The sequence below is a fragment of the Chlorocebus sabaeus genome, chromosome 14, assembly GCF_047675955.1.
Source record: "Chlorocebus sabaeus isolate Y175 chromosome 14, mChlSab1.0.hap1, whole genome shotgun sequence".
In the NCBI taxonomy this organism is placed as follows: Eukaryota; Metazoa; Chordata; class Mammalia; order Primates; family Cercopithecidae; genus Chlorocebus; species Chlorocebus sabaeus.
In genome coordinates, this window is record NC_132917.1 from 5,956,577 (window position 1) to 5,970,665 (window position 14,089).

At 39.9% G+C, this 14,089-nt stretch overlaps 1 long non-coding RNA gene across 4 annotated transcripts in view; it reads left to right on the forward strand.

Moving 5' to 3' along the window:
• LOC103220893 (uncharacterized) overlaps nucleotides 1-2,981 on the forward strand; it is a 69,174-nt gene extending 66,193 nt beyond the window's left edge. For all 4 annotated transcript variants that reach the window (XR_012095182.1, XR_012095184.1, XR_012095185.1 and 1 more), the window contains one exon: nucleotides 308-2,981. This is a non-coding gene — a long non-coding RNA (uncharacterized lncRNA). The remainder of the gene's footprint in view (nucleotides 1-307) is intronic.
• The last annotated feature ends 11,108 nt before the right edge of the window (nucleotides 2,982-14,089 follow it).

Below are 14,089 nucleotides of genomic sequence, written 5' to 3' on the forward strand. Positions count from 1 at the left end.
AGGGCCTTGGACTTGTCCTGGCAAAGTGGAGACCCCAGAAGAGAAGAAGAGGAGGTATAAGGTGCTGGGTGTGGAGGGTGGAGAAATGTTTGGTGGGCTGGTGTCACATAGCTTTTTCCGTAGCTACTTTATTGTATCATTGCTTTAACATCGCTTTCTCAGAACTGCTCTGATCATCTGACTCTCAATATCCATAGGCCTTATTGGATTAGGCTTTCTTTGCATTGATGCTTATGTCATACGCCTATTTGCTGACAGGGTTATTGTCAGCTCTCTCACTGGAACGTCTTCTCTATTCTCTCTCCAGAGCCTGGACGCAGCTGACCATAATGTTTATTCAATCAATGCTGGGAAGGAAGCTAACATTCAAAGGTGCTTTGCTCTGCTTGCCTCCAGGACTGGGGCAGGAGAATGCCTTGTAGAGTGTGCTTTATGCTATTATGGTCAAACTGGCATAGTCAGCCAAAAGAGAGGTGCCCACATAGATCCCCCAGAAGAAGTCACTGATGTCAAGGTGGCAAAGTGTAAGAAAGACAGAACCAATCTGGGTCAACTGGGTTAGACAGAGATCAGCTCTGCACTCCTAAGGCCATGGGAACCTGTTCCTGAATCTGTGGAGCGTCAATTTTCTGTTCTACTCTGAGTCCTACCATAATTAGAAGCATCATTATGTGGAAAGGAATTCCCAGCGGTTCCTAAACATCCTTCTCCTCCTTTAACAAATAAAGACATATGCATCTTGCATTAATACTGTGGAATAAATAATGAATTATAAATGGAATAGAAATTATAATACAGTGATATGATGTCTGCACAGATTTTTATGGTCCCCGGAGTCAGTCCCTTTAGAGATGTACATTATTTTCTCTATTTAAAGATATTCACAACTCTTTGTTAATCCAGCTCACCATACTCATCTAGGGACACTGGGAGGGAAAATGTATTTGGAATTCTATGGGCTCCATTCTTCCATTGCTTTTCAATTAGAGACACCATTCGTCTTGTGTGTTTTATCTCTTGGAGCGTTCTCCCATGTGCTGCTGGAAGATAACACTCTTTTCAGGTCTCTGAAGTTGCTGGGTTTTACTACGTGTCTCCTAACACCCATAGGTGTATGTAATCTCACTGTAACAGAATGTTGTCATGTCTTGTTGACTAATTAAGCACCCTCGTTCCAAAGCTCAGCAGCTGAAAGTTCAAGTGTTAAATGGTGGGATAGTGAATCCAGGAGGCAGTGAATGAGGAGGCGACTCGGGCCCTGGCTGGGATTTTACTTCTTGCTCTTCTGTTGTATTATTTTGTCTCTGTTTTGCCACATGCTGCTTGGTTGAAGACGCCAGGAGGCTCGACACAGAGCCAAATATATTGTCCAAACGTGAGATTAAAAATTAGATCATATGTGATAAAAGACAGCAATTTATTTTAGCTTGGTGTTACATCAGGAAAGTATGCAAAAATACAATCAATTTATTTGCTTACTCACACAACCAATACTGAGTGTCTGCTATGTGCTAGACACAGGAAACAAATACCAGGTCTAAAATGATCCATAAGACAAGATTCTTGCTCTTGAAATACACAATCCATTGGGAGAGAAAGACAAGTAGTAGAAGATTATAGGACAGCATCATGAGAATTGGGAGAAGGACTTGTTGAATTCAGGGAAGGTGGCATTTGAGCAGTGTAAGGGACCTGTTGGATGAACAGTGGGAATTGAAGTAGGAGGAAAACAGAATTTAGAAGATCATGAAGGACTTCCCATTCTGCAGCAAAAACTTGGGCTTTTACTCAAGGACTTGAGGAGCTGTTGAAGATTTCAACTGAGAAGCTTCGAGAGGAACCTTGAGACTGAGCTAGTGCCCCTCAATGGCTGTGTGAAAGGATGGACTCAATGGGAGGAAAGAATCAAACAAGCTGAGAGGACTCTAAAGAAAAAGAAAAGAGGCACTGAAAGACTGGGCTAAACAGTGATGATAGGCTCTCAAGTTATGGAAGAAGCATGTAAATGGGGCTGAGCAGGTCGCTGGAGTAAGGAGAGTTGGAGTCTGCTTTGGCTACCTTGCATGGAAATGATGCTGGTTGTTAAACCAAGGAATACAGGAAAAAAGACACTGTTTAGAGATGACATCATGATTTCAGTGTGAGTCAATTTCAGTTTGAGGCACCAATGAGACACTCAGGAGGAGTGGGCTAGTTAACCACCCACCAGTGCCCAGAGCTCAAGAGGAATGACAGGACTGGGATGAAGGTAAGTCAGAAACATTCCACAGCAGTTAAAAACCAAGTCTACATGCAGCGGGAATAACAGTAGCAAGATGTAACTATATAATCCTGGCCAACAATAAAATTTAAAGCAAATAAGAGGAAATCTAGGAAGGTAGACTTGGAGCAAGCATGTAGAGAGATATGAGTGATCCAGAAACAAGTCATGGCCCGAAAGTTAACATGGGGAGAGAGTGGATATGTGATTTTCAGATACCAGAGAAAGTGTCTGTCCTACTAGCATACAGTCCTATCCACTGGTTACTAGGCGAGGCAACAGATGTGTTAATTAGCTGGGTTTGGGGAATATTTCAAAATGTATACATAGATCAAAACAAAACATTGTATATGTTAAATAAAATTTCAATTTCTCAGTGATACACCAATAAAGCTAAAAACAAACAAAAAAAGGTGGGGGGGGGGGCGCAGGTGCAGTGGCTCAGTCCTATAATCCCAGCAATTTTGGAGGCCGAAGTGAGCAGATCTCTTGAGTCCAGGAGTTTGAGACCAGTCTGGGCAACATGGTAAAACCCCTTTTCTACGAAAAATGCAAAAACATTAAACGTGGTGGCATATGCCTGTAGTCTCAGCTACTCTGGAGGCTAAGATGGAAGGATTACCTGAGCCCAGGAGGTCGAGACTTCAGTGAGTCATGATCACACCACTACACTCTAGCCTGGGTGACAGAGTGAGACCTTGTCTTAAAAAAAAAGAAAGAACTTGGACTCGGGAAGGGGAACATCACACACCGGGGCCTATCATGGGGAGGGGGGAGGGGGGAGGGATTGCATTGGGAGTTATACCTGATGTAAATGACGACTTGATGGGTGCAGCACACCAACATGGCACAAGTATACATATGTAGCAAACCTGCACGTTGTGCACATGTACCCTACAACTTGAAGTTTAATAATAATAAATTAAAAAAAAAAAAAAAAAAAGAAAGAAAAAGCAAAAGAACGATGAGGAATTGTCAGTGAATGTATAGGGGAGAAAATGAAACAGAAAAGACAATTTCTAAGTTTTTCAGCCTGCTTGTCTTGGAGAAGGAGGGATTCTTTGATAGAAATAAGACTCTTGAAGAAGTAGTGCTTCTCAGCATATAAAAATGCCTTTTTAAAAAATGGTGGTTCCAATTTCCCAAAGAAGAAGTAGCTTTAGAGTGTACCAGAAGACTACTATAAACATTTCACCTAATATGTCTCTTTAAATTTTGTGTATTCACTTAGCAATGAACTTTGCACGCCTTCATGTTAGTCCCTCAGTGAATACGCACTCACTTTCACACCGCTATGCCACCAGTGCAATTACCATTCCAGTGCAAACCCAACTGTGGTGGTCCTACCTCACCTGTCAGGAGCAATTTAATAACAGAGAACAGCACTGAGGTCTCATATTACTAATATTTCATTACATTTACAAAAGAGACAAGAGTGCATTCATTAGTATACTATGAAATATTACCATAAATAAGTAAAATTAAATTATACTTGTCAAAATAAATGAACACTGCACATACCATGATTCAGTGTCCCTAATTCTTTTAATTATGTTTTTTTCTTACTTGCTAATTTGTGAAATTTGCTAACTCACAATGGGCTCCCTTGTCATTAGTGAGAATGAGTCTGGTTCTGCTGGAATACAAAGGGCTTTGCACACCCTACGTAGCATGGCTCCTGGCATTTAGTACCTGGAGCACCATGTTGACTAATTGATTGGTGCTTTTTCTCACATCAAGCTTGTTGCAAGCTACATATTAATTATCACCTTTTGAAATTGGTAATTAGGAGATGAACGTTATCCAGGCAAATGGAAGTATACTATTTTGCTCTAAAATAGGAAATTCCAGTGCAGAGTTATAATGGCTAAAATGTTGCCGTATTTTTAGTGTTGTGCCTTGATGTTTAATGTTGTGTGTTTTCTATGAATGCAAAGAACAGATAATTGTGGTAATTTCAAATTTGTTCCTCTGCTGAGTCTACATTAGTGATCCATCACCTAGAAAAATACAGAAGTCATTTTGGCCTATGTGAAGCATGGTAAATCTTTAAATCCAGGCAATATTTATTGGGTACCTGCTTTTCGTATGTATGCATTCTCTAGCAATTGTATATAAATTATCTGATTAATCCTCACAATATTTCAGTGAGTTAGGCAGTTTGAGTTTCCTCTTATGAATAAGGAGTCTCAAAGGAGTTAAATAGACTTCCCAAGTTCATGCACCTGGTGAATGACAGATGGGAACATGCATGTTTCCATTACGTGTTTTACCTCCTCATGGCTTGATATCAGCTTATGTCAAACTGCCTGTAGATTGTATATTATTATTAAGAAATATATGGATTTGGATGATAAAGAAATAGGATACATGAAGAGAAAGACTGGAGAGGGGTATAGGGGAATCATTATCAGCAGGCATTAGGGAAAGGCTTACATAGTTGTCTCATTTTTAATTTTGATTCTTTTTTTTTGTTGGAAAAAGAACGATCGTTAAGAAAATTGAAAAAAGTAAAATGACAAAAGAAATACCTGTCAGCATTGCCTTTGGGTATTTTACTTTTCACATTTTTCTCCAAGCACCAAAGATACTAAAATTCTTCTGTAAGGCCTTTGACAGGGCTCTGATCAGATAGAATTTCACACCCTTCCCAGAACGTTTCCTGACGCTCTGGAGCATTCTGTGAAAGAGGGTGCAAAGGATCCTGCCTGACTTCCTCCAAGAGTAGGTCACACAGGTTTCCTCCTGCTCCCTGTCTCACATCTTGGTCCGTTGGGGTTGCTATAATAAATTATCCTAACTTGGTGGCTTAGAAGCAGCCAACGTTTATTCTTCACAGTCTGGAAGCTAGAAGTCTGAGACCAGGAGCCAGCATGGTCGGGTTCTGATGAGAGCTCTCTTCCTGACTTGCAGTTGGCCGCCTTCTGGCTGTGTTTCCACATGGTAGGGAGGGAGCTACAGAGGTAACGAGCTCTGTTGTGACTCTTCTAAGGCCACTAATCCTTTCCATGAGGGCTGTATCCTCATAACCTCATCTCATCCTAATTAGCTCTCAATGGCCCCACCTAATACCATAACATTGGTGGGGTAGGGTTTCCATGTATGAATTTGGAAGGATACCAACATTCAAACCATGATGTCTTCTTGGGCTATGCACGAAGGGAGCCCGGAAATCTCACCTACTGAGCGTTCATTCTGCTGCTGCTGGACAGGGGGCGCCACATAGAGGTGGAGAAGCTGAGGAGCCCAGGGTGTTCCTGGTAGTAACACCAGTTCTGTGAGTCTGCAAGCCTTAAAACCACTGCAGTGCCCAGCCTGGAGCCAGCTCCGCTTCCTCCAGCAGCAGCAGAGAAGTGGTGTCATCATGTAGACCCTCCCCAGTGGCAGATTTTTGAGAAAAATAAATAAATGTTGATTTTGCTTTAAGCCACTACATTTTAAGTGGTTTGTTACATAGTCATAGTAACTAGAACACACTCTTGTGATATTTTTGCATCAGAGATCATAATTTGATGCATATATTGTCTAAAAGAAAGACCGTTCCTGATAAATATCTATGGCATTGTTACAACAATGTTCATAGAACAAGAAAAATATTATGCTGAAACCGCTTACTTTTAAACTTCTAATACAATCGTGAACAGAATTTGTTGAGCAGAGATTTTACTGTGGCCAGTACAATAGGATATGTTTTGCTGAGATTATCTTTAATTCACTCAAGGAAAAATTCTAGGAGTTAGGCCTGTTGAAAACCTTCCGTTTAACCAATTATATATATTTTTATATAATACCGAATACTTCCCAATACTCAGAAATGGAATTTATTTCTTTTGTCAATTAGTGATCATCATACCAGGTAACGTTATCTTCCAAAAAGATACTAGGTTGATGTTTTTTCAAAGCACTTATATACCTGTTGATAATGTAAAACAATTTGACTAACTATAATTCTTAGACCTCAAATTTCCTACTCCAAAATTCTAGAGCTGTGCGGGATAAGCTTTTTAGCAGTTAATGTTGAGGCAAAGTATAAGTCTAGTATTGTTTGCCTTTGTAGGTGATCATCTCGCAACTCACGAAAACTAAAAAATACATATAAGATTTTTCTTTTGTGAAAACACTAACAGAGTCAGTTTGGGTATGGATCTGGTAGGCATTTCGGAGTCTCTTCTTTACATACACAGGTCTTTATAAACCCTTTCTCTTCATGTATCCTATTTCTTTATCATCCGAGTGATGCTCAGTGTCACTAATTGCTAGCACAGTCCCCACCCAGTACTTCTGTGCCTGTTTTTCTGTACCTAGGAACATTTCCCCTTTCATTTACCTTCCTGTGGCTCATTCTCCTTCTCAACATTCAGGGCTCTACTATCCCATACAGGTTGACCCTGATCGCGTGATCTAAAGGGAGTTTCCAGAGTCTCCCTGAACACTTTACCTTGTTTTATTTACTTTAAAGCATTTATCACTATCTGACAATATTCTATTTCTTCACTTGTTTGCTTGTTTATGATATTTCTTCTCCTATTAGAACTAAAACCACATGACAGCAGGATACTTCTGTGTTACTCATTCAGTTCTTCCCCACAGCCTAGCACTGTGCCTGGAAGATAGCAATTGCCTCATGTGCGTTTGTCAAATGGATGAATGAGTGGAGAAATGAATGGATGGATAGTTGATATCTTGCACAGAAATGCCAAACAGTTTTTGATTGAGATTTTTGATCCCTGCCGGCGGTCATCAATCCCTGTCCTCTCGTCTTGTTTAGTTCTCGGTTCTTTTCTTCCCATATTCCAGATCACATGGGCGTGATCCACAGTGATTCAGCTCTCAGCCATAGCAATTGTGCTATGCTCAGCCGTCAAGTGTGTTTTAAATCTCCTACTACTTTTTTTTTTTTAAAGTTTTTCTGCCATCCTTTGTACCCCTTCTTAAAAATTTATCCAGGATGTAGTATGAAATCTCCAGTACCTCTCGGCACACACAGAGGTGTCTTTTTCTGTTTATTGTTTCCCTCTGAGAGTTGTAGTATTCAGTTGGTTACATCAAGAGAAGTACTTGGCTGGGACTATTAAAAAAAGTGTCACAAAGCAGCACCAAGGAGAAAACAACACTGTTTTCTGAATGTTCGTGCTTGGAATTTCTCTACTACAGGGAAAATGAGATGGGGGAGGGTCATTCTTATCTATTTTCAGACAGACATCACACAAATGCATAAAAAATGTAATCCTTTTAGCTCCACTGGCCTTGTAGTTGTTGTAAATGCATCCTAAATTCCTAAATGATTTTTAAATTACATTATGTCTTTCAGCGGTGTAGGCTTTGATTTCTGAGGTTGTTAGCCAGATACAGGGTTTAACAAACGCTCATGTTCTTTTGGCTTTATATATTTATTTTAAAATTATATATATATATGTCTGTATATATATGTGTGTATATGTGTGTGTGTGTGTGTGTGTGTGTAAGTATCTGACGAGTCTAAGAAAAATATCAAAGAGAAGAATTTGTCTCATTCTGTCTTCAAATAGGTAATACTTCACAAATTGAGGTATGCTCATGGAGAGTAGCAGGTAATGCTTTTGAAGCAGAAAGATTTGTCTCTGAGTTCCAACAATTGTCTTAGCAGACAGAGTTTCAAGGTCATCAAATCTGTATCCATTGGTGGGAAGAAGATGTCAATCACATTGCATTTGAATCAGAACCTATCATTTTTCAATACAGATAAACTGCAGGCTACACTCTCTCTGTCTGACTTTTAAATGTATCCCTGGAAACTAGGCTTAACGTTTTGCCAAAAAGTGGGCATTTGCTCTTGACTTTAGAGTAAAGGCTCTCACTTCAACAAGACTTTTAGCTACTCTCCAGAAAAGCCAAGCCTCATACTGATGAGAAGAAGAAAAGGAATAGAAATGGGAAGGAGATCTTTAAGATACTTTCCTGCAAGAGGAAGAAAATAACAATTCTTAAGTGCCGATACAGGTCAGGCACTATACTGAACACTTTGGATGTGGTATCTCTTTAAATTTATTTGAATAATAATCAGCATGTAGAAATTAAACATAGATTCTGCACCATTTCTTTCAGTGCTTTTGGATTGTTTTTTGTGTGTAAGGCCTTGAAACTTACTTAATCTCTCATTAAGTTGCTGAGGTATGCCTTTTTAAATAATATTTGCATAGGCCATGAACCAGAATGAATAAAAGGAAAATCTCAAGATCTAGAACATTGTTTTAGAATTGATGCCTACCCAACATCGTGTCCTGAGTTTCCTTAGCATATAGAAAGGAGTTACATACACAATGAACGTTTGAGGATTGAATTTTAGTTGAATTAACTGTGATGAGTAAACAAAAATTGCCAGAAGCTTCACTGCCTCCTCCACCCCCACTGCCCCTGATGCAGTCCAGAGGCAAAGTTCTATGTTAAGCCACTTATATCATTTTTACGTATTTACACATATGGTACGTAGCATATCTAAGCTCGTGTCTGTCTTAGGAATTCGAATTTTAGCAGGCAGAGAGATTATCACCTTAACTCTGGGGTGTTCAATCTTTTGGCTTCCCTGGGCCATATCAGAAGATGAAAAATTGTCTTGGGCCACACATAAAATACACTAACACTAATGACAGCCGATGAGCTTAAAAAAACTGCCAAAAATATCGTAATGTTTTAAGAAAGTTTACAGATTTGTGCCGGGCTGCATTGAAAGCCATCCTGGGTCGCATGTGGTCTGCAGGCCCCAGGTTGGACTAGCTGGCCTTAAATGAAGTTTACAAATATTTACAATTATGTTTAGTGCTACAAATTAGAAGTATATGCTAATATGTAATTGATATGGTTTGGCTGTGTTCCCACCTACATCTCACGTTGAATTGTAATAATCTTCACAAGTCAAGGGCAGGCCAGGTGGAGATAACTGAATCATGGAGGCAGTTTACCCCATACTGCTACCGTGGTCATGAATACGTCTCATGAGACCTGTTGGTTTTATAAATGGGAGTTTCCCTGCACAAACTCTCTTGCCTGCCACCATGTAAGACAGGACTTTGCTCCTTATTCATCTTCAGCCATGATTGTGAGACCTCCTCAGCCATGTGAAACTGTGAGTCAATTAAACCTCTTTCCTTTATAAATTACCCAGTCTTGGATATGTCTTTATTAGCAGCATGAGAATGGACTACAATAATGCTACAGGAAGTTATAATCCAGTCTGAATGATACAAATATCTGTGTCTCATACCTGAATACCTGAACTGTACTTGGTCACGAATTTGCCATCTGTCTCCTAGGTACTCCTGGAGTGGGCAGGGAAACCTGCACACTGGCATTGGCTGATGATGGCTTGTTTCCCCCTTGAAGAAATGGCCATTCTGATAAAATGGCTTCTTCAACAAGTCAATAATCCCTGAAGTCTAGCTCCTTTCTATGACTTTTTGGAAAAAGATACATGAGACTCTTGGAATATAAGCAAAAACTTACAAAATTCAATGTTGACTCAAGTAGTGTATTTTTCTCACACTCTAAAGAGTAATGAGGATGATAAGATGATGAATTCCATGTAATGAGGAGAACATAGGTGCAAAAGTTAGATACTTGTAAGTAGCTAAATTTTATGTTTCTCTATAACCAATGTGTTCCTGTGTGTTTTCATATTGGCCTGTGTGTGACTTAGGGCCAGAGGCATTGGCCTGACTATTGGAAAGCTTGAGCTGTTTATTCTGGTTCTGTTACTTTATGTGTGAACACAGCAAACTTTATAAGAATATTTTCCCAGATACACTTTTCTTTCATTTATCCACTCAGCAAGCTGTTTGGAGCTAATCACTGTGGAGGACAAGATATGTTAATTTTATCATTAATGGTCATAAAATATAGATTTAAAATTTTATTGATTAAAAATAAGTATGTGATGAGAATCTTCTAAAGCAGGTCAAATTCAAAGACTTGGTCCCTAAGGGAGATTAACATAAGCCAACCCTTCTGGTGGTAAATTCTCAGTGCCAAGAAAGAAGTCTGTAGAAACAAACATACTGGGGCACAGCCAGGGTGTGGTCAGTTCCATCTATAGGGCTCAGGAAAACATTCATTAAAAAGATATCATTGAGACAATTTCTAAATAGCAGTCAACGTTTTCAAGGCAAATAAGGGCCAGGAAGCACACACTAAAAGTCTGAGAAGCCATACAGCTTGGCTCATTCTGGGAATATAAGCATTTTGGAATGGCTAGAAGAAAAGGGAGCAAAAATATTTTAAACATGAGATGATTATAGACTACATCTATTAAGCAGTTGTGTTTTAAGTTACACTCTTTAATAGTAAAATTATAAACTCACTCACTTCGCCCATCAAACCTAGAGAGACACTGTTGCTATTTGATTTTATAAGGATGGGAGCAATGCACATGGTTACATAAAGAGCTCAGGGTTACAGAGCTAGGAAGTGTAGAAATGCATGTTCATTTCAGACAACTTGTGTTCTTAACCGTTACATACTCCAGAGAGAAAAGAGATCCCAGCGGTCTCGTATACAGGCTAAGGATTTTGGACTTTTCTGTATACTTTAGCAAGCTCTCAACATCCATTAGCAATTGCATTTGGAAGGGCAAATAAGAGAATGTGGAAGGTTGACTTCAGAGAGAACAAGAGATAACTTCACTGGTCAAGGCAAGAAGGGGTGACATTCTCCAAAAGGTAGGAGTAGTAAGAGTGGAGAAGGGTCAGATAACAGGGCCGTTAGCATGACAGATTTTATGAGTTTCGGAAACTGATTAAATGCAGCAGAGGAAGGAGAGGTTGGGGAGAAACCTAGGATGATTACAGAATAGATGAACATAAATGTCTTCAAGTCAAGATTTTATAAACCAGTTGGTAAAACTAGGATTCAAAATTGTCATTAATACTTCTTGCTGGCTGTGTCTACATTCCTGCTGTAAAATCCACAGTCTCTCCCATCCCACTGGAAGCCCTATGGCACATTTGAAGCAATCCTCTTGGTTTCCATGGAGCATCTGCCATTCCCCTCTGGTTCCAGTTGGCTGATTATATAAATGTCTCACTTGCCATCTATATTAGTTTGCTCGAGATGCTGTAACAAAAAACCACAAACTGGTGGCTGAAGCAACAGAAACTTATTTTCTCAGAACTGTGGAGGTTAGAAGCTTGATATCAAGGTGTTGGCAGGATTAATTCCTGCTGGGGGCTCTAAGGAAGAATCTGTTCCAGGACCCTCTCAGCTTCTGGTGATTTGCTGGCCATCTTTGGTGGTCCTTGGCTTGTAGATCTATGCCTATGTGTCTGTTTCCAAATGTTCCCCTTTTGTAAGGATTAGACCACGGACCCACCTTACCCAAGCATGACCTCACCTTAACTGACTACATCTGCAATAACCCTCGTTTCAAATCATGTCACAAATAAGGTATGGGATTTAAGACTTCAACATATGAATTTGTAGGGAACACAATTTAGTGCATAACACCATCTAATGCCAAAAGCACCATGTATGCTCACAATAAAGGAGAAGGCACTCCCATCAACGGCCTATGCGTGAATTATCACCACTGCTGATGTCCACCCCACTCATGCTGAAACTGCCATACCCAGTGTTTTCTGCAGGAGAACATTTCCTGTACATCAAACCACAGGCACAATGTCATTCAGATCTCAAGGATTCAACCTCTCCAGGAGATCAAGTATGACCCATGGGGTCTGGACCAGAGAGCAACTAAGAAGAAGACCCTTGTTTGCTTCAATGATTCTTATCCTTGCTTTATATGGAGAGAGTAGGCAGGGGAGAAAAAGGCATATATGGCTTTGGGGCCATCTGGGTGCCTTGGAGAATATGACTCAATTCCCTCTTTTCCTCTTCCAATAGTCTAATATATTATGTAGCAACACCACATAAAGGTGCAGAAGGAGGACGCCAAATGTAAGTGTGGGTATTTGGAAGGAATCCTTGGTGATTCTGAAATAACTTCTGTTGAGGACCACTCTTTCTCACAATCATTCCTTTGATCCATTCCATTCAGTTCTGTTCTAACCTTGACTCATGGTCCTTGCTGTGGTCTCAGTGTTTGTGTCCCTCCACGATTCATCTTGAAACTTAATACCCAATGTGGTGCTATTAGGAGGTGGAGCTTTTAGAAGGTGATTAGGTCACTGGGGCTCCATCATCATAAATGAAACTAGTGTCCTTACAGTCAAGTCCTGCAAAAGCCCTTTTGCTTTTCCTCCGTGTGAAGACACAGAAGGCACCATCTATGAGGAACAGGCCCTCACCAGACACTGGATCTGCCAGCACCTTGATCTTAGACTTTCTGGCCTCCAGAACTGTGAGCAACAAACTTCAGTTTTTTATAAATTGCCCAGGTTTTTTTTCCCCCAGACTTTTATTTTAAGTTCAGGAATACATGTGCAGAATGTGCAGGTTTGTTACATAGGTAAACGTGTGCCATGGTGGTTTGCTGCACAGATTAGATCATTCCATAACCCAGGTATTAAGCCCAGCATCCCTTAGCTATTCTTTCCAGTGCTGTCCTCCTTCCCACTCCCGCACCCTCTGAGAGGGCCCAATGTGTGTTGTTTCCCCTAGTGTGTACATGTGTTCTCATCATTCAGCTCCCATTTAGAAGTGAGAACACATAATGTTGTTATTTTGTTATAGCAGCCCAAATGGCTTGAAACATATGTATAGGTTCAACCTTTTCTTTTTCCTCAGGAAGTTGTCTTTCAGAGTCTTCTCTACACAGAGATGCACCATTTTCCAGACATAGACAGACATACCTACATTTAATCATAAGGTTTCTTCCATCTTTTGTGGTTAAGTTTCTCCTTTATTCCATAAATATTTTCTGAGCAAGTTGCTTCATGCTGTAGTTTTGAAAATATCCTCATTGTGACCTTCACCCTGGCGAAGTAACTTGCTCAGAAAATAGTCCAATAGCAACATGGATTATTTACCTATGGACTAATCAAATAATCCAACAGCAATGTGGACTATTTACCTATTAGAATATGAACTCTCCACATTCCGTAGTTAATTATGTCCTATGGTGGCTGGTTTGTTCACAATCCTTATGAAATATGTTTGCCAAAGAAAGGAATAGATGTAAATTGCACATCTCCATATCTCTACTTTTCCATATCCACATACCCATATCTCCACTACAATCATAGCTCCACTTTGCAGCATACAGAGTCTCAGAAAAACTAAATAGCTCCCCCAAGGCACCAAGCTAGGAAATTTATATTCTTTTTCTAAACCACTCCTGATTCAGAAATTGCTGCTTCTTATGTCATGTCACCATACAAGGTCACAATGAGGATATTTTCAAAACTACAGGCTTTTTGTCGTCTCTCGAAGAATTGCAAAGCCTGTTAAGTTTCATAAAAGCTGATTCAAGTGAGAAGGTGATAACATCAAATAATGAGTCACATTCATATTTCAAGCAAAAGCATCAAACAATTTTGCAACTCCACTTAAAGCATTTATTGTCTGATATCTTAGAACCAATTCCAAGGGGAGCGATGGATTTGGGTCTGGATGCTGTAGAATGTGGTCAGTATTGAAGTTATTCTGTGGAGGATGACTAGGATATTGAGTGTAACAGTAGTGAGTTCTTTGATGGTGGATTTAGTCGAGGCTAAGATAGGTGATGTTATGGCCCAGTGGCCAGGCAGACAGTGCCTAACTCATTATGGATATTCAATATTTGTTGAATAAATAAATGAATGAATGAAGCATCATGTGGGGCATTGACATTCATTGGCTTTAAACTGCCTCTTCACCCTGAGAGACTAAGTCTATGATTCTCTTGTTCTATATCTAGCCCTA